Source organism: Protopterus annectens, chromosome 8.part0 (genome assembly GCF_019279795.1).
Source record: "Protopterus annectens isolate FY-2018-M chromosome 8.part0, PAN1.0, whole genome shotgun sequence".
Lineage (NCBI taxonomy): Eukaryota > Metazoa > Chordata > Ceratodontiformes > Protopteridae > Protopterus > Protopterus annectens.
Genome location: NC_056741.1, coordinates 773009198 through 773031249, shown reverse-complemented (window position 1 = coordinate 773031249; position 22052 = coordinate 773009198).

The following is a 22052-nucleotide window of genomic DNA, read 5'->3' as shown; positions in this document are numbered from 1 at the left end:
GCAGCATTGTGGTCTGTCAATCATGTTGTCCTGGGCTGACAAATACTGTATCCCCTTGGAATTACACCAGTAGCTAAGCCAATTATTAAAGTCAATCATTTTCTGTTTGTATTGTGTTATCATTCCTGGTGAGGGTAGAATGCTGCTCAATGCAAGGCTCATACCAGCCTGCAACATGTATTCAGAGGGTCCATCATGTCTCTCGTCATACAGTCCAGGGAGGTACAGCTCAGGTCATTCACACCCATATGGATTATGACTTGAGTCATACTGGTACTTGTGGCTGAGTGACCAAAGTGTCTGCATGATCTGTTGAAAACTGGCCCCTAACAGGCTACTGACTGTAACACTCTATTTACCCAACCTGGGGAGGGGAGCATCCATGTGTCTCAAGGTGGAGTCTCCTATAACCAAGATGTCTGAATGCATGGTGTTGTGCCTTAGGGACTTGCTTGTAGAGACACTGAGATATGTATTTTTATGTGTAGTGGTTGGTGTTGACTTGGTTTTGTTTGCATTTGGTTTCTGAGGGCAGTGTATGGGAGGCCTCTGAGGTTTTAGTAAGTTACTTGTGAGTATCTCCACATATGTTGGCTTATGTGTCAAGACCTTATTTAGTGAGGAAAATGATGTGCATGTACTGACAACCTGTCATTTGATTTGTCAGCATGTGAGAGCCGTGTCTCAATTTTCATAGTATAACTACATCCCTCACATACTGTGTTTGTTTATTTCAGGATTAAGTGGTTGACAGTATACATGAGACAATTGCTACATTGTCTCAAGATGCCCATGTCTACTAGGCTGGCTGCAGAGATAGCAGGAAAGTGTCTTTCCATGGTTTCATGTTTTTACTATAGGTTTAACCAGGGAGAAGAGAGGGGAGATTTAACTGGACTAGGATGATAGCACACAGATGAAGAATGGGTGCTATACTCAGATGCTCCTGGCACAGCGGGGGGAGACTGGGGAAGGTTGCAGAGATAGTTATTCTAAGGAAATTTTAACTTGATAGAATTTGCATCTATAGAGGGTACTGCTAACTGCCATTGAGAACAGAGTAGCCTAGCACAAACACTGGGCTTATATAGAATCAGAAAAACAAGTTTTATAACAGCAAGGCCTACAGACCAATCAGGAAAACACACAATAATCTGTCAGCCAGCAGCTCCTGACTCAGATAAATTTGCTACAACACACTTCTGCCACAACAGTGAATAATTTAAAAATGATGGATTGTAGAACTCAAGAGCTCAGTTGCAGGGAAACTACACAATCTATATACTACTGTCCTGTAAAACTAGCAGACACAATGTAATTAAGTTCAACAGCAGCACTGGAAACAGTTCAGCTTTAAAATTCTACTAAAGTGCGAGAAATATAACAATTAATACAGGATTCTTAGGAAATACAGTAACAATAATCATCAGAAGTGCAAAGTGATACTTATTTGCATTCTTTTAGCAGTGGATGGCTTTAGATGCAATAGATTCAATGTAAATCTCACAAGAAGTAGTTAAACCAACAGCAGTTCTGAGGAATTGGGCACAAACACACACAAACACTGGGCTTATATAGAATAAAAAATAGGTTTTAGATTAGCAAGGCCTACAGACCAATTAGGAAAACACACAATAAGCTTTCAGCCAGTAGCCCCAACTCAGATATGCTTGTTATGGCATACTTCTGCCACAAGAATGCAGTCAGAAAACCCTTACAAACCCCTACTTATTTTCATTCTTTTAGCAGCAGATGGCTTTAGATGCAGCATATTCAATGTAAATCTCAGGCAGTAGCTCTGATAGTGTTTTACAAATGGCCTGACTCCTGTAATGGGGCATTTCAGTGGGCATGGTATTGTCTTATTTCAATATCAGACAGATGCTTTATCTGTACCGACTATTTTATAACTTGTCATGATATCTATCCTGAGGAAAAAGATTCCTTGCTCAGCTTGGGCTGTCAAATAGACTAGGAGAATTCTTTTCTCCTTCTTGCTGTCAGAGTAGTTTTTCTTGAATGTCTGACAGACACATCCCTTACACCAGTTTTCATTCCTCAGGAAAAAGTGGAATGATCTAGCCGCAATTTCCCAGATTTTCCAAGCCAAATCTGGCTTTCACTGGGAATATCTCAGAACTTAAGATTTCAAGGCCTTTGCTATTCTCATTACTTTGTTGGCCTTACTTCTCATAAAACAAATTCAACAGGAGGTTTCCAAATCCTCACCATTGTATGACCACATATATATCAGACTTTGGTGGTGAGATGTGTCCAAGAGGGAAAATGTCCATGGTCTCTAAAATATACCTGTCAACTGTCCAGATTTTCACAGAATGCCCAGGTTTTTACCTCATATTTTCGATCTGCACTCATAAAGTTTTGAGTTATCTGGCAAATCATTGAGGATTGAAGTCACTAAATAATGACATACATTTGAATTTCAGACTTTATAGTCTTCACAAAATGCATGCTATCACAAACATGTTTATTTATTATTTATTTATTTATTTATTGGCATTTATTGGCATGTGTTATGTGGGAAAGTCTACTGGGCTTGAGACCCATTTTCAGTTGGGTTCCGCGGAGAAAAGCTTCAAGTTACATGAAAATCATTACATGAATTTGTAAGTAAACAATTACTTATAAAGCAAGTGAAATCATACAGAAAACTATCTAAACAGCACATATGTTGTAAAAAGGTACCATACAGTAACAATAGAACATTAGCATGTAGAAAAATTTTATAGTTAGAAATATTTAACAATACAGCTCAATTTCTTTGGGGGGAAGAAGTAGGCAAGGGGAAAGGTAAGTGTAATGGGAAGGTAGACAGTTAAACTTAACGGTAGTATAGATATAGTTATAATCTTATTGCTAGGTGGTGGGAATATGTAGATCATAGGTGACATGTATTTAATGGTAGTATTAAAAGTAGAAAGTGACAGAGAAGAGGAAATGTGTTAAGATAGTTGTATAGATGCGTGGACTAGGATACTAAAGATTAGGGATAACTCGCATGGTGTAACAGTATGATATATACATAAGAATATTTGCTATGTGAAACAGTTTTGCTAGATTAAGGAAGCTGTGGATTCTAGCAACTTTCTAAATTTATAACTGCAATATTTACAATCTGTCCATATTTTTGGACTTGCTCCCCCCATTATTTTAGGCTTTGTCCATTTTTCTTGTCTTAAGAAGTTGAGAGGTATTTTCTTGAACAACCATGAGCATTTAAAAAATATGTAAATCTTAATGAATGATGGCTATACCAATTGTTTCCTAATATTTGAACCATCTATCAGCACCAGACTCTCTAATACTGTTTTTATTTTTATTTTGCTTTTATCAAGTTTGACTGACTAGGTTTAGTCAAAATCCCCATTTCAGTGGAGGCCCAGGGAGAAAAGCTCCAGCATATCACTAACATTTTGAAACAGACATTCAGTAATATATACGAGCAAATATTAAGTAATATATATTAACTTTTATACATTAATTTGCTAATTAGATTATGTTCATATGAAATACAGACAACTCATCATCATCACCAGCCCCCTTTTTTCCATTTTCTACATGGGGTCAAGATATCGTGTTAACCTTCACCATCTCTCCTGCTTCAATGCCACACTCCTGCCTTCCTCGACACTCATGCCAAACTGTCACAGATCGTCTTTCACACAATCCATCCACCCCTTTTGCTGGGCATCTTCGTTTCCTCTTACTTTCTTCCTGTCTGTCCCAAATCTTCTTCCCCAGATTGTTTTTTGCTTTTCTGCATGTGTCCAAACCATCCTAATCTGTTCTCTTTGATCTTTTCTGCAATTGTAGCTACTTTGGTTTTTCTCTTATGTCCTCATTTCTTCATCTGTCCCACAGTGTGCAGTCTTTTCTATCTCTCACTTCTTCCTGCATGCCTTCTTTCTTTTGATGATTTCCTGGACTTCTGCATTCCACTACCAGCTTTTCTTATGTACTTTTTTCCATACCTAGCTCAGCCACATATCAGTTCTGTAGTCCTCACACATGTTGTTTTGAGGTGCTGCCATTCTTCTTCAGCTCCATCTATTGCCTCCTGTTCTTGGGATGCTAGAACCCTGAGTAATTCCTTGAACTGTTGTTCGTTCTGTGCAGTGCAGTCAACTTCCAGGTCATCAGCCTGGTCTCTGTCGATCTCAGACCCTAGTATGACCACTGCTTGCTGCTTATTGTGGCAACCAGCAGTTTATATTGTGGGCCAACTTTTTCACTGGGGATGACTTTGCAATCATTGATCCTGCCCCAGTGTCTTTTCCTTACTAGGAGGAAGTCTATCTGATTTGCATGTTGGCCACTCTTGTATGTGATTTTGTGACTGTCTCTCTTTCTGAAACATGTATTGGCTACTATCAAGATATTTGCCAGACAGAAGTCTAGAATGGTCTCTCCTTCTTTATTCCTGTTGCCCCACCCATGTGGACCCAAGTAGTCCTTATATCCTGTTCTGCTCTCCCGATACGTGTTTTCAAGTCACCCATTATTCATGTTGTCCTGCTTTTACTAGGTCCTGAATGACTGCTGTTTTAATGCACTCTTTTCCTCATGATCACAATCCTGCTGTGAGGCATAGGCTGAGATTATAAATACTGCCCTATCATTACACTGGAGTCTGATTGTCATGAGTTTGTCACTAATTCTCATAATATCCCTCACTGCCTTCTGAAGCCTCTCTCTCACCCAATTTCCACACCATTTCTAGCCTGTCCTCCTCCTGAGTAGTAGATTCTAGGACCCAAACCAAATGACTTTGCTCCATTGCCCTTCTATCTTGTCTCATAGATACATAGGATGTCCAACCTCATCCATATCATCATATCATCCACTTCCAAGCTTGTCCTGTCAGTGAACCTACAATAAATGTATCAATTCTCAGTTCATGTTTTGCAGGTTGATTGGTTTTACGTCCTGCTTTCGCTTAATAGAGCTATTACAGGTAACCCAGGCTGGGCAACTAGATACCAGCCAACGAGTAGCTTATTGACACAGGGCTGCCAGCAGGCACACACTGGCCAATAGGGGCACATTACACCCACACCACCATTAGCATGGATCCCTGGAGTAGGTCAGAGAAGGCCAGGTCCTCAACCCCATTTATCGTTAGTAACTATCCATGCCCATTTTGGTGACATTCGTCAACATGACTGAATCACCCAGAGCCATACTCTACACCATTGAGTGGCTAGCCCTGCCATTGCACACAGTCTGTGATCCATTTTCTCCTATCTTGAGGTTACTGCCACCACAGTAGATGCCCAAACCAGTTGGTCTGTACAGCTCTTTACCATATAGGGCACCATGAAGAATTTGTGCTGCTGCCCACAGCTACATTCATTGGTGAGTTTGGGATGGAAACATTCTGTATGTTTTTTCGCAGGTGAGAGGAACCCCACAGAGACACAGGGAGAACATGCAAACTCCAAACAAGCATTGGCCAGAGGTCAGGATTGAACCTTGTACATTGTGTATGGGAGGTAAAGACCTAAACCATTATACCAACTATTACAGTTTAAAATATACTTCTGCATTAGTAGATGTTGCATATATTTAACTCATTTATTGAATTATCACTTAAGACATAGGTAAACATACATTTATATAAAAAAACTATATTAACAGATTTTCTATTCATGCCATGCACTAAACCACACTTCTCCAAAAAGTTGTTCTACACGTATTCTCACAATTTCCATTTTTTATGTAATTTGCTCCTACCTTTTCAAAATATCCAACTTCCAGTTCTTTTATCTCTGTTACAATATTCAGTACTTCAAATACAGTTGGATTATACTTCGATTTCCATTTTATAGTAATTGCTTTTTTGGCAACCACCAGAATTAAACTTAACAAAGCCCTATTATGTCTTGGTAATTCAGATCCTGTATGACAGCTCATAAAATCACTTCCTTGGTTACACCAATTTTGCTCACTCAATATTTCTGACAGAGTACACTGTAGGGAATATTTAAAATTTGTCAATTCATTACACTGCCAAACCATATGTTCCCAGTTACCTCTTTCTTTCCCATCACACCTCCAACATTTGTCATCTACCTGAGGAAAAATTCTTTGGAGTTTTCTTGAGGTATACAGATTGCCTACACAAACACTTCCAAGCAAAAATCCTAAATCTTCTAGACTTTGGTGCATATTTGTGAGACATACATATGTCCTTGCATTGTTTATTTGTGAATTGTTTATCCAGTCTCTCTTCCCAATCTCTTCTAACTTCCTCTGATTGACTCCTGTTGTTATTGTACAATATTCTATATGCCCTACTAATTATCCATTTTTAACAGCAGCTTTTGCTCTAGAGTCTACTAAAAACTCTTCCACAGTAGGTCATTAACTTAGGATTCCTCTATTCCTTTCTCTTTGCATATACTTTGATATCAGTCCCTTATAGGGAAGGCAGTCTTTAGAATGAAGTCCAAATGTCTTATTGGCTTCTTCCTATTCTGTTATCTTTCCATCTCTAGTTATTTGCTCCCAATACCTTGATTTCTTTGCCAGTTTTCTCTGGTAAATTCCATCCCCCTCTTGCCTATTCTCTGTATTCCCTAATTGCAGCCATCCTTATCAGCAAAATCTCCTTTATCCAGTCTCATGTTGGCTTAGTTCTTAAAATACTATCTGCTACTTTATTAATATACCATTCTATATAGCGGTTGTTATTCTCCTTAAGGATCTGCATCCAAAATCCCACTCTCTCCTTATTTCTTGAATTCCCACCTTGCCTCATCATCACCCCTTTTAACTTTGAATTATGGCTTTATGCCTGTGTTATGTACATGATCCTTAACTGTGTAGTTCTAAAATATCTCTTCAAATCAGGTAATCCTAAATCATCTTGTTCTATTGAAAGGATCAACTTATCCCACTTTATCACTGCACATTTCCTTTTTATTAATTTATGTTCATGACTTTTAATCTGGTTGATAAAAATGTGCCTGACCTATATATAAAACTAAAGGGACTGAATACATTTTCACTGCTTGTATGTTGCTATCCATATCTAAAAACAAGAGCTTCCAGTTTCTCAGTTTTTGTATGATCTTTTGTTTAGTCTCTCCCCACATATCCACAGAATCCTTTTTAATCCATAATGCTAAATACTTCATTTTATTGTGTCCCCATCTGTATTGCTGAAGCACTTCATGTGTGGGTACATAGTTTTCAACTATAGCCTTTGTTTTATCTTCATTAATTTTATATGCTGAAAATACTTGAAACCTCATAATGTTCCACAGCACTGAGATGTCCTTTTCTGGTTTTAACAGGTAGAAAATAATATCTTCTGCAAATAAAATCAGCTTTTCTTGGTAACCATACCAATTATATCCTTTAATTTCTGAATCCTGTATTTTCTTTGCCAATGGCTCAAAATCTAATGCAAATAACAAGGGGAAAGAGGACACCCTTGCCTAGTTCCTCTGTTCAGACACAACTTATCAGAGAGGAACCCTCCCACTTTAATTTTTGCCACCAGTCCCTCAGATATCCTGCTAATTAACCTTATTATTGTATCTTGTATTAGAGGCAACATGGGATATATGCAAATAACCCTTTAAGGACATCAGCTGTTTCAGCTATATGGCAATTCTGAATGTCCATGACTTTTTTCCTTTTAAGTCTATTTATGCACAAATTCAGGCCAATAAAGCCAAGCCCCACAGGACAACATGGGATATATGCACAGTTCATATATCCCATGTTGCCTGTAATACAAGATGTTTAAGGAATTACACAGTGGAAAGTCTAGCCTTGCTAGATTATTCTTTTGTTTTTTTTACTGATAGTTTTTTCTGTGTGACCTTTTTACTCATTGTTTTTGTTTATTATTGTATCGGGGAATGCAAATGCATCAGTGCCCTATTCATAACATGCCAGCTTACTCTACTGAATGCTTTCGCTACATCAAGACCCTCCAACAGCAGCAGCATTGTGTTACATTCTGCTTCCCTCTGGATCATCATTGTTCTATTAAGTAGATGTCGAATATTGGGCATTTGAAGAGGTATATTGGTGGGTTTGTCAAACAGATAATAGATCCTGTGATTAGGTCTTAGAAAGTCAACTAAATGGAGGTAAGTGAAGGAGCTAGGCAGGGCAGAAAATGTTAATTGTAGTTAAGAGGTGGGGCATAATGCAGGTTCATAGATAATTATATTTTATATATATATATATATATATATATATATATATATATATATATATATAAGGTTTATATTAGAAGTATAGAGGTATGAGGTGAGCAGTGGTACTGACAGGCAATGCTGCAGTGATGTAGTACAAAAATAATGATGGGGGTAATCAGGTGCTACCCCTACTCCTAGTAATTTGGTTATATTCCTTCAGAACAAGCAATGTAGCAGGTAAGATAAAAAGGGCCAAGATTGGCCTTCAGGAATGTGAAGTTAAACACAGGGTTTTCCAGAAACTGGTCATCATGTGAAGAAAGTCTTGTGTAGTTCTTTTTGTCTCCAGCTAGAACAGACAGTTAAAAATTGTTCCAGGACTTCTTGCTCTCAGTCAAGGACATAGATGCCTCATTCCATTGGACAGTAATGTTCTTGGATAATTTTTCACCCTTTCCTCCGATATTTGGGGTTCTTCTAAAGTTTTAGAAGGACTCCCCAGACATACTTATAGTAACTTCCTTTTGGTCAGACAACGCTGGTTCTGTTTTCTTTTAATATGGCTAAGGGCATTTGCCACATCTTTCCTCACAGAATGAATTTATTCACACAAGACATGGATTGTTTGTTGCAGCTAGACCTTCAATGTATTTAATTGATTGCCTGGATGAAAGAATCTTGAGATTTTCTAAACATCGTTTTTTCTGAGGATGTGCAGAATACATTAAAGGAGGCAAAGAAACCAGCTATTACAAAATCATAGATGAGTGAGTAAGAAATACTTTCTAATTGGTCCCAGTCCCAGAACCAGTCATCTTTTAAGGCTCAGACATCATTGGTTCAATAATGTTTGTATGAGTTGAGTTATTATCCTTTGGCCTTTGTTACTCATCTATCAAGATCCAGCTATTGGCCATATCTGCTTGTTTGCTCTGAAATCCTTCCCCTTTCCTGTCCTATCTCAAGTGAAGCAGGTTTTGAAAACGGTTTTACATAGCTGTCTACCTAGCACACTGAGATCGTGATTTTGTATTGGGAAATCTTACACTGTTTCATTTGGAACCTGCTAAACTAGCTGATTTGAAGCTCCTGTCTTGAAAAAACAGTATTACCTGTTGCTCTGACTTCTACAAGAACAGTATCTGAGCTCCAGGCTTGAAGGGTTAGTTATCCCTGTGTCATTTATTTAAAAGATAGGGTTACTTTTAGAACAAATTCTTCCTTTATGCCTAAGGCCTTTTCAGACTTTACTGAAGCCAGCAATCTGTTGATCTTCTTTTTTTCCCTTCCCAGAATGCAAAAAGGAAGAAACAATATTGCATATTCTACATATACTTAGGTACCTCAGATATTACTATGACAGGACTAAAACCTACAGGAATGGTGATCAGCTATGTGTCTCTTGTGAAGGTAAGAAAAGGGACAATTAGTGTCAAAACATGCAGTTTCTATGATTGTTCCATGCTTTGTTTTTTCTTATACTCACCTTATCAGGTCACTTGCAGGCAAATGCAATGTCCATGTTTACAGGGTTCTGCTTCTTTTGTGATTTATTGGAAAGATGGATTCTAGGAAATTGTAGAGACAATTACTTGATTATTTTGTGCATACCTTTATGAAGCACTATATATATATATATATATATATATATATATATATATATATATATATATATATATATATAAGATTTTTTCTGTAGGTGCACAGATGACTTTGCTTTAACTGTTCTCCAGCAGCTTCTGGACTCTGATGCACTTTCCTCCTCTTTTGTTTTCTAAGACCTGGTACTCACCCCATAAAGCTTAAGCTACTGCACAGTGATTTATTGATGAACATAGTACTGTTGTGAATGGAAATGTACCATAAGAGTAAATGTTCAAATATATCACTGCTGCACTAGCCAGTGTCCCCCCCTCCCCATCCTCCTATCTTTGCTATTTTTATGCAAGGGATTCTTATTGGCTTGTATACTACTTGTTGAGGCTTTTTCTGCGAATACAAGAAAGTTCCAAAAATTAGGTGCTGAGAAGTGGGACAAAATTGAAATGGAATTTAAAATATGGTAGAAATGAGACAGAAACAGATATGGAAACAAAGTAATAGGAATTATTTAGAAGGATTATCAAATGGGAATCTTACAGAACAAGAAGAGGAGCAATTGTTGACTACTAAAGGGAAAATAAGGAAGCATTTGGAAATAGTGCATGAATTTAGAAAACAATTTTTTGATAACAACTCCAGACCATTACAGCTATTAACACAGTAATTTAAGCAACAGAAAATAGAAAGGGGTGTTGCCAAACTTAGGGAGCATATAACAAGAAAAAAATTAGAGACCCTACAGAGGTATTAGAGATATTTTGTAAAGTCTGTGAAAATCTAATTAGAGCAGATGAATATTGAAACCAACAAAAGACACAAATGGAAATATTTAAGGAAGACTTAAATATGCCAAGGTTAGAGGAAGATGAGGCTTAAGAATTAATAGCTGAGACGGGAGGGGATGGGATAAAAATATTGATGTATAATTAATGAACAGTGAAGCCCCAGGAACATATTGTATTCATGTGGAAGTTGCAAGCTAAGAGAGAAGAAAGTAATGAAGAACTGGAAGATCATGGTTAACCATATTTTAAAAGGAGGGACAATACCAGCATCTTGGAAGAAAGCTGTGATGGGTGCACTACCAAAAGAGATCAAAACTCCTTTAAGCCTAATTTCATGTAGACCAATTTCAATCTTGAAACATAATTATAAAGTATTTATGTCTATACTAGATAAGGGAATTGCTAAGGTGTTCGCAAAGCTGTCAGATATGGATTAATGTGTTCTTTCTTTTTTTTTTTTTTTTTTTTTTTTTGGAAGGGGAAACAAACAATCTGATGCTGTCTGTTTTCATTCTATCCACACCTGTTGGTTCGGAGCTGAACCTCAGATACAGCTTGGCCATTACTAAAGCTTGTGGTAACCAAAAAGCTCTTGAGCTTCTCCCTTACCCATAATGCACCAGCCCCTAACATACTCCAGATCTCAGTTGCTGAATTTCGTGAAAAGATGTGGTCAGTCTTAGCTCTCGAGTTCCATTCAGATAAGTGCAGTTTCTTCTCTTTAAATCTCTTAATTCCTCTTTATGTATTATTGCCTTACCCTCTTACAGTACTGTAACTCCTTTTTACCATTGTTGGTAGCTTTTCCCCCCTTTTCCTGTCCATTATGCAGTCTAGTGTAGTCCTAATACCATTACTGGTATTCTTTCTTTCTTCCCTTTTCTTCCTTTATGTACACACACACACACGCACACACACACACATATATATATATATATATATATATATATATATATATATATATATATGGGTCTACCTGACAACGCCGAAAGCTGACAACGCCGACAATGAGAACACCGACACCAGAAGATCGAAAACTGAGATGACCGACGGATGAAAACCCCGATGCTGAGAACACCGACATGTGAAAAGGCTGTGTAAGTATGCGGTAGTGACGGACATTAGGGTTAGGGTGCGAGTAAGGTAAGTGTGCGATATTGACGGACTCTAGGGATAGGGGTGGGTTAAGTGAGTTAGGGTTAGGGCGCGGGTTCGGTGAGTGTGCGATAGTGACAGTCTTTAGGGTTAGGGGCAGGTTAAGTGAGTTAGGGTTAGGGCGCGGGTTAGGTGAGTGTGCGATAGTGACAGTCTTTAGGGTTAGGGGTGGGTTAAATGAGTTAGGGTTAGGGCGCGGGTTAGGTGAGTGTGCGATAGTGATGGACCTTAGGGTTAGGGTTTGGGTTAAGGTTATAGATAGTTGTGTATGTAAGGTTTAGTGTGGGTTTGTAAGGATTTTGGTGTGCTTGTGTTGTGTGTGTGCTTTTTGGACATAGGATTTGTTTTGTTTGTTGATTGTCGGGATTGTGGTGTGTCGGGCATGTTCATAGGTTCATACTAGGCTATCTGCCCTAGGGCATTTATAAGCCTAGCCAGAATGTGTTTGGCTTTCGCCACCCATTTTAAATTTATTTTGCTATGCCCTTTTTCGAGGTTAGTATACTGTGCCTCTGTCTAACAGTGACACAGAAGTGATACCCGGGGTAAACCTACGATCTCCCATTCACTCATTAAGATTCCTCTTGAAGAGAGTCAATGAGGGACTCTGCCTAACCTGGACTGGGATTTTATTCCAGAGTGAAGGGAGCCTCTGGGCTATGAATCTGTCCCTCCAGCATGTCCTATTTATTTCAGTGCTGAGGTTCAAGTCTCTCGAGCACGTAGCTCGATGGGATTTGGATTTTCTGAGGTGCAGCATCTCCATTAATTCCGGGTTGGACATGGCTTTATATGTCAGGCACAGATCGCCTCTGAACAGGTGGTATGCCACTGAGTAGAGCTGGAGTTTCTTTAACCGGGCAGCATATGGCATCTGTTTGAGCCCTTTGATCCTCTTGGTGAGGTACTTTTGGGGTCTTTCCAGTTGCTGCAGGTGTCTGGTAAGGTACATCCCAAAAGGGGCATTGTACTCAATTATGGGCCTTTTGAGGGATGAGTAAAGAGGCACGATGACCTCCCCTGATCTAGATGTGAATCTCTTCATGATTAGGTGGGCTATATAAAATGTTTTTCTAACCACTTTGGCCACGTGGTTGTCAAATGAGAGATTGCTATCAACTTGGGTCCCCAGGTCCCTAATTACTTCTTCTGTACTTAATGGATTACCACCTATGTGGTAATTTGTGGGCACTTTTTTTTGCCAAAGGGGATGACTATACACTTTTTGGCATTTAGCTTGAGGCCATGGCTCTGGCACCAGTTGTCTGTTTCTATGAGGCCCTTTTGGAGGATGCTTGTGTCGGCTGGAGAGTCAGCCACAGTCCTTCCATGTTGGCCTGTACCTCCGAGAAATATATACCGAACAAGAGAGGTCCCAGGACTCAGCCTTGTGGGACACCACTTGTAACTGGTTTGGAGTCTGACATGGCTCCAGCAATTCTAACCATGTGAGTTCTGTCCTTGAGCCAGTTTGCAATCCATCTAGTGACATAGGGGTTTATATTTAAGCTGGTGAGCTTATCTATAATGCCGGGGTGGGGTATTGTATCGAAGGCTTTTGCGAGGTCCAGGTAGGCTGTGTGGACCACCTTCCCCTCATCAATGGCCTTGGTGACTGTTTCAAAGAAATCAACCAGGTTTAAGAGGCAGGATCTGCCCTTAACAAAGCCGAACTGGGTAGGATCCAGTGTCTGTAGGTCCCCAATATCTTTATTTATGAGGTCCATGATGATCCTTTCCATAGCTTTGCAGACCAAGCTAGTCAGGCTTATGGGGCGATAGTTTCCAGGATCCGTTGAGGCACCACCTTTATGGAGAGGGACCACTGTTGCTGTACGCCACTCTTTGGGCACATATCCTGTAGTAAGGCTGAGATTGAACAGTAGTTTTATGTTTGGGTTTAGCTCTTCTTGGAGTTCATGTAGGGCGCAGCCGGGACACTGTCTGGTCCCATTGATGCTGTGTTTTTGCTTTGGAGAGGCGGCTCTTACCTGAGCATCTGAGATGTCAGGGGGGCAGCACTCTGCTGGGATAGATATTTGCCCTTTTGGTGGGGGGGGAGAAGTTTGCGCTGAACCTGTCAACTAGGATGTTGGCAATGTCTGTGGGTTCAGTGCATTTTTTGTCATTTTGGACTAATTCTGAGCATATCTGGGAATTACCACCCAGGTTCCTAACATAACTAAAGAAAGCCTTGTGATTATCCTTAGTGTCCTGTGCAATTTTCTCTCGAAGCTGGCCTTAGACAATTTTATGAGTGCCCGTAGTTTTTTGCTAATACTGATCAGTGATGCCTTCCCTTTTTGGGATTTTGCTCTATCATTTAGTAGCTTTCTCCTTCTATTGTATAGTTTGTTTATGGCTGGGGTCCACCAGACAGGACGTCTGCCTTTGGAGGATTGGGTCTTGGTTTTATTTGGGATCGCATGATCCATGCATTCCTGAAGGTGTTCATAGAATGCGTTTATAAAGGATTCTGCGGTCTGAGCCATATTTTCCACAGGCCCGGGGGCTTTGAAGGATTCCACCTCGGTTTTGAAGAGTGTGAAATTTGCTTTAGAGAAGTTTTTCACTGTGGTTTTCTGGGCAGGGGGTGGGTTCGGGATGTGAATATCCAGTGAGATTAGTTTATGGTCTGATCTTACCAGTGAGGGATACACTTCTGGTCTGGAGCATAGAGTCCCCATATTGGTGATGATCAGGTCCAGTATGTGTTCCCCTCTTGTGGGAGTGGTAACAAGTTGTTCCATAGCATTTGAGTTTATAAATTCTAGGAACCTTTGGGCTAGGGTGTTGGAGCTAGAGTAATGCTCCCAGTCTATGTTTGGGTAGTTGAAGTCGCCCAATATAATGGTGTTTGGAGAGACCTTCATATTTTCCAGTGTTCTCAGAAAGGCCGAGTGGGGTTCCTGGGTTTGGGAGGGTGGTCTGTAGCAGGCTATAAACTGGAAGGCAGTTTTACCCACTGTTAGTTGCACATGGATAGTCTCTGATGCTTCATGCTTTGCCACCAACCTGGAGGTGTGGGTATCTTTGATGAATATCGATACTCCCCCTCCTTTTGTGGTTCGGTCCAAGTTTTGAGGCCGAAAAGAATGGTATAAGGTATAACCTGGTAGTGCTGGGGTGCTCTCGGGAGCCCTAAACCAGGTTTCTGTTACTGCACAGATATCGATGTTCTCCATGCTAAGGAGAGTTTCGAGTGCGTGCATCTTGAGGTTTAGACTTCTGGCGTTGAGTAGCATTATTCTTAGTTTCTTATCCCTTGTGATACCTATGGAGGTGGGTTTGTCTTTTGAGCCTTGTCTAAAAAAGGCACTATGGGGGTAGCAAGAGCCTTTGCCAATATCCGAAAGCCCAGGGGTGACAGGTGCAAACCGTCCCTAGCAAAGCATCGTTGCTTGTCAAGCATATCATCCCAAGCTGACAAGCATTGGATCCCCTTTGAATGACACCAGTACTTAAGCCAATTGTTGAAATTGATCATCTTATCTTCATATTGTGGCATCATTCTTGGTGAGGGTAAGATGTTACTCAAGGTCAGGGTCATACCGGCCTGGGCTACATGCTCAGAGAGCTCCTTTATGTCTCTTTTCATGTAGTCCAGGGAGGTACGTCTCAGGTAATTCACACCAGCATGGACAATGACTGAGTCATATTTGTACTTGCCTTGGAGTGACCTGAGTGCTTGTGTTATGTGGCGGATCCTAGCGCCCGACAGGCTGCTCACCGTGACCCTCTCCTTGTTCAGCCTGGTGAGCGAGACGTCAGTGTGCCTGATGATAGAGTCACCTATTACAAGTGTATCAGGTGTGTTGTTTAGTCTTAAGGGCTGTGACTGTTCGGCACACTGGCTTTGTGAGATATGTGTTGCACGTGTTTTGTTTTGGGGTAGCGGTTGCTTGGGTGTCTGCTTTGGAGGTCTCTGCTGCTTAGGCAGATCTTTATTTAGAGCCTCCAAGTATGTTTTTGTGTGATTATGTGTTTGGTTTGCTGTCGTGGTAGGTCTATGTGAGACTGGAATTGTAGTGAGTGTGGTTTCCTTCTCCTCTTGACTGGTTATGCCAGTACTGAGTTGAGAGAGCTTAGCCTCCAGTTTGGCTATATGGTTGCATCTCTCACATGTGTTGGAATTTGTTGGGAGGAGGAGAGGGTTGTCTGTGTACATGAGGCAGTTGTAACATTGCCTAAAGATTCCCAGATTCACCAGCTGGACCGGAGAGGAGATTGACAACTGACCTTTGGACATGCTAGAATAATATTGGGAATTCCTTAATAATTGAAAACAAGGGCCAGTGGGGAGTGAGGGTGTAGTGCTTTTAATTTTTAGTGCTGACTTATATAATTGCTTTAGCGCGCAAGTGCCAGGTAACTTAAGTGCAATGTGTTACAGGTAACTTAAATGCAAAAACGACAAACAGTAACTTTCTTTCAAGTGAAACAAGGAAATAAGTACAGTAAGCAATGCAGATATCACTAGTGATCCACAGAAGCGCTGAGAAGCCGCGTATTAGGTGGAATTAGCGTTCCAGGGAAATAACAAGCAAGCAAACAACAAGCATATAAACAAAGCTAGATTCAGCAGGCCTGGATCTAGTCTATGCTACTGCAAACAAGGTGTACCAATTTCAGTAAGATACAGTTCAAATATTCAGGCACTATAAACCTCTAACCAGAAATTCCCAGCTCAGAAGGGCAGAGTCCAGCCTCTTCTCCCACAAGAGTGCAGACCACGAACCTTCTTAATGTAAAATAACTGGCCTGAAGCCCAAGTGCCTAAACCAGAACTAATACACTTTAAGAATAACAGACACTGGGCTCTCAATCAGCAGTTCCCAACTTAGAAAGATGACAGCTACCCCACACTTATGAATCTCCTGCATATTTGTAAGTCACACAGTACCAGAAATATAAGGTCTGAGGACCTGAATTTTGCCTGTGACTTAAACAAATCATGCTGAAGAGAAAGATAAGTGTCCCAGAGACTGCCCCTACTATGAAACAGGCTTCCCATCCATGTGAAGCTGAGTTTGTCTATTACCCAGTTTAAGGCCTGCCTAGACCAGTAGATGGGAATAGGAAATTTACACCAAGCCTGGCACCCATGTCTCTTATGAACAGAGGTAGCTTATAAATGCCTGGCCTCAAATGTCGTGTTGGGGCATCATTATTCTTTTGGGAAACTTGACTAGGCTTAGAAAGGCCCACTTTGTTGTTAGCCTAGTAAAAATCTATGACTCTATAAAAGCTAAACACCAATTTCAATTGTAACATAATTACTGAATGTTGTAAAGGAGATAAAATAATTGGAGGTGTGTCTTTTTGAAAGGGAAAGAACAACCTGTGAGAACATGCATGTAGAATAATGTTCAAGAACAGTAGTGAAATTACAGGTAAGGCAGGACTTGAGCGATCTAAATAATGTTAAATTGAATAATAATTGTTAAGAAATGAGCCATATGTGTATGGTGCATGAAAAGGAAAACTCTATGTAATGGTCGCTTACATTTTTATAACTGTATGTGTGTCCATGTCACCGTGCAGTATGTGAAGTTAGTAGTGGTATTCAAAAAAGGATTTGAAACATAACCTTATCAAATTTTTTGACCAGGTCTCTAAATTAACACATTAACATCATCTCCTATGTTACAGCAAAAAATTTCACAGGAACTCTACACCCGTTTAGATAATTGTATAGAGCTTGCAGTTCCAAACTGAACAAAATATAACAGAAAGTTTAAAAAAAACATCTTGGTGGTTCACTGACATAAATACGCTTTGTAATAAAATAAAAAAAACTCCTTAAGTTATACAAAAATCCTCATATCAGGTACAGTATTAGAAATATTGCAAACAATGTGAAAGTACTACCAAAAACAGCCCATGAACGTAGGTTAGCATCTAAGCTAATAACAATTGTGAATAATTTTTTGTTATATTCAGAAACTAATTTCTAAACTAAATAAATTAGCATATTGTTATATCTGTAAGTATGTTTTTCTTTTTTTCATTTATGTGATCCTATTTACCCAAGCTGTGCCTGCAAATGGTCCATTGAGATCAGTACATTACCCAGATAAACAAACATAAATAAACAAAGTAAATAAGTAAATAAACTAATGAATAACACCCATCATTACTCTCAACTTATTCACAATGGCACCACCTATTCAGAACCAACAGACATTGCCAGCATACTACCAAACAAATTCAGTGCAAATTTTACCCAAAAGCTCTTCCCAAAAGTTTCACATACCTCTAAATCCCTTAAACCTGTTGTCATCACTAAGGAACACATACTGAAGGTACTTTCTAAGACTGCAAATAAGTCATCTATGGACCTAACAATGTATCTGATTGTTTAGCAAGCAGTACTAAGTACACCCTGCCAAAAACACTCGTTAAACTGTTAAACTTAAATTTATCCACTGGTTGTGTCCCTGAAGTTTGGTGTACCACTCCATAAGGGTAACCTTACTTCCATCCCCAGGAATTATAGACCCATTAGCCTAAATAAGTCTCATCTCCAAAGCCACTGAGCATATTAGAATGGACCTGATTAACTTCGCTATCAAAAATTTTATTAGACTTGACCAGCAGCAGTTTGGCTTTTTTAAAAGGTAGATCATGCCTAATGAATTTGGTAAATAACTTTGAGAGGGCTACACAGATTGTAGACTGTGACCATGTTGTTTATACAGCATATCATAGCCTGGCAAAGGTATTTATTGCCATACTCCATGCGGTCATTGTATATAAGCTCAGCTCCTTAAACACTGAAACCTATTTGGTAAGATGAATAGTAGGCTGGCTTATTGACAGAACTCATGCTAAGATGAATAGTAGGCTGCCTTATTGACAGAATCCATGCTAAGATGAATAGTAGGCTGGCTAAGTGACAGAACCCATGCTAGTGCCAGTGTCACAACTGCCTCATGTATACAGACAACCCTCTCCTCTTACCTCTAGACACAAATACTTGTGAGAGATGCAAATACACAGCCAGACTGGAGGCTAAGCAATCTCAACCCATGACTGTAACAGACAGTCGAGAGGATAAGGGACACACTTGCATCACACCACCTGTCACACATGAATCTACAAAACAAGCACCGGCAAAACATACGCATAAATACAGAAAAACATATTCGGAGGCACTAGCTACCAATCTGAAAAAGAAACAGTGCCCTCCAAAGAAGAGAAGCAACCTGCACCCCCAAACACAAGCCAGAAAACACAAAATTCACCTCAGCAGTGTGCTTCACAACAGCCCTTAAGGCAAAACACCATACCTAACATGCCAGTAATAGGAGACTCTATAGTAAGGCACATGGATGTTCCACTCACCAGGCTGAACAAGGAAAAGGTTAGCTGCCTCTCGAGTGCTCGGATCCACCACATAACACAGGCACTTAGGTCACTCCAGAACAAGTACAAGTATGACGCTGTCATTGTACATGTTGGTGTGAATGATCTAAGACGTACCTCCCTGGACTACATGAAAAGAGACATTGAGGGGCTCTCTGATCATGTAGCCCAAGCTGGTATGACTCTGACCTTGAGTAGCATACTACCATCACCTAGAATGATACCACAATACAAAGACAAAATGATCAATTTCAACAATTGGCTAAGCTTCTGGTGTCATTCTAAGGGGATCCAGTGTCTGTCTGCCTGGGATGACATGATAGACAAGCCTCGCTGTTTTGCCAGAGATGGGTTGCACCTGTCACCCCTAGGTTTTCGAATACTGGCCAAGGCTCTTGCTGTCCCATAGTGCCTTTTTTAGGCAAGGCTCAAAGGACAAACCAGCCACCGTAACCAGCACAGGTAACCAAAAACTAAGGGTAATGCTACTCAATGCCAGAAGTCTCAACCTCAAAATGCACACACTCAAGGCTCTCCTCAGCATGGACAAAATCGATGTTTGTGCAGTGACGGAAACCTGGTTCAAGGCTCAAAAGAGCACCACAGCACTGCTAGGTTACAATTCACATCATACCTTCCGGCCTCAGTTACCAGATCGCAGTACAAAGGGCGGAGGTGTATCCATATTCATCAAGGATACCCATATCTCCAGGTTAGTAGCACAGCATGATGCCCCAGAGATCGTCCATGCGCAACTATCAGCAGGCAAAACCACATTTCAACTCGTAGCCGATTATAGAGCGCCCACCATGTCCCAATATGCTCACTCTGCATTCCTTGAGACATTGGAAAATATAAAGGTCCTACCCAACACCATAATCTTGAGTGATTTCAACTACCCTGGTATAGACTGGATGAACTACCAATGTTCCAACTCCTTTGCTCAGCGATTCATAGAATTTATAAATTCAAATGCCCTTGAACAACTAGTATGTTCCCCCACTAAAGGGGACAACATATTGGATTTAATCATCACAAATATGGGTGCCCATTGTACCACACCTGTTATCACCCCCTCCTTGGTCAGATCTGACCACAAACTGATAATCCTGGACATCCTCACTCCTCCACCTCCCCCAATCAAAGAAACCATAGTCAAAAACCTTTCCAAAGCAAACTTCAAACTACTTGCATCCAAACTGGAAAGCTTCACTATTCCCTTGCAGAAGGATAATGATATCCAGGATGTGGAATCCTACACCAAGGCACTCTATATGCATCTTCAGGATTGCATGGACCATGCTATCCCAAATAAAACCAAGACTCCTTCCTCAAGCAAGAAGAAACCAGTCTGGTGGACCCTGGCCATAAGCAAACTATACAATAAAAGGAGGAGACTTATACAAAAAAAGGCCAAATCTCAAGTAGGAAAATCATCCCTGATCAGCATTAGTAAGAAATTGAGGGCCCTCATCAAGTCAACTAAAGCTAATTTTGAAAATAAAGTTGCCAAGGATGCCAAGGATAACCATAAGGCCTTCTATGGCTACGTCAAAAACCTAAATGGCAATGCTCAGGTCTGTTCTGAGCTAGTACAAAATGGAACAAAATACACTGACCCTTCTGACATTGCCAACATCTTGGCTGACAGGTTCAGTGCAAATTCCCCCCACCACCACCACCTACAGGGCCTATTACCATTCTAGGGGATTGTGCAAGTCCAATTATTACTGATACATTGGTTAACAAGGCTCTATCTAAAGCTAAAAACACTGCCTCCATGGGACCAGATGGTGTCCCAGGCTGTGTCATACGTGAGCTCCAAAAGGAATTAACCCCGCATCTTAATACCCTGTTCAGTCTCAGCCTCTTCACAGGATATGTGCCCATAGAATGGCGCATGGCAGTGGTGGTCCCACTACACAAGGGTGGAGCCACAACTGTCCCTGGGAACTACTGACCAATAAGCCTGACCAGTCTGATCTGTAAGGCTATGGAGTGAATTATTATGGAACTCATAAATGGAGAGATTGGGAACCTCCAGTCGCTGGACCCCACACAGTTCGGCTTTGTCAAGGGCAGATCATGCCTCCTGAACCTGGTGGATTTCTTTGAGACAGTTACTCAGGTTATAGATAAGGGAAAGGAGGTACACACGGCTTACCTTGACCTTGCTAAAGCATTTGACACCATTCCCCATTCAGGTATTATTGATAAGCTCACCAGCCTGGGCATAAACCCTTATGTCACAAGATGGATCACAAACTGGCTCTCAGACAGATCCCATAAAGTAAGAGTAGCGGGATCTATGTCCAAATCCAGACCAGTAATGAGTGGTGTGCCTCAGGGCTCTGTCCTGGGGCCCCTTCTGTTTGGCATATACTTCTCAGAAGTACAGGCAAGCACGGAAGGGCTTTGGTTGACTAAGTTTGCAGATGACTGCAAACTGGGTGCTATAATAGAGTCGCCGGCCAACATGGAGATCCTCCAGAAGGGCCTAAATGAGACTGATGCATGGTGTCAAAGCCATGGTCTCAAGCTAAATGCAAACAAATGCAAAGTAATCCCCTTTGGAAAAAACAGAGTACCCACAAACTACAACATAGGAGGTAATCCCCTGAAATCTGAAGAAGAAATAAGGGATCTAGGGACCCAAGTAGATAGTCAGCTTTCCTTTGATAACCATGTTGCCAAAGTGGTTAGAAAATCCTTCTATGTGACCCATCTGATCACGAAAGGGTTCACATCAAGATCTAAGGAAGTAATGGTGTCCCTCTACTCTTCCCTCATCAGACCCATTATTGAGTACAATGCATCAATTGGAATATACCTGGCTAGACATCTCCAGCAGCTGGAGAGACCACAAAGGCGCCTAACCAAGAGGATTACTGGCCTCAAACAGTTGCCCTATGCATCACGATTGAAAAAGCTAAGACTGCTCTCTGTTGCATACCACTTTCTCAGA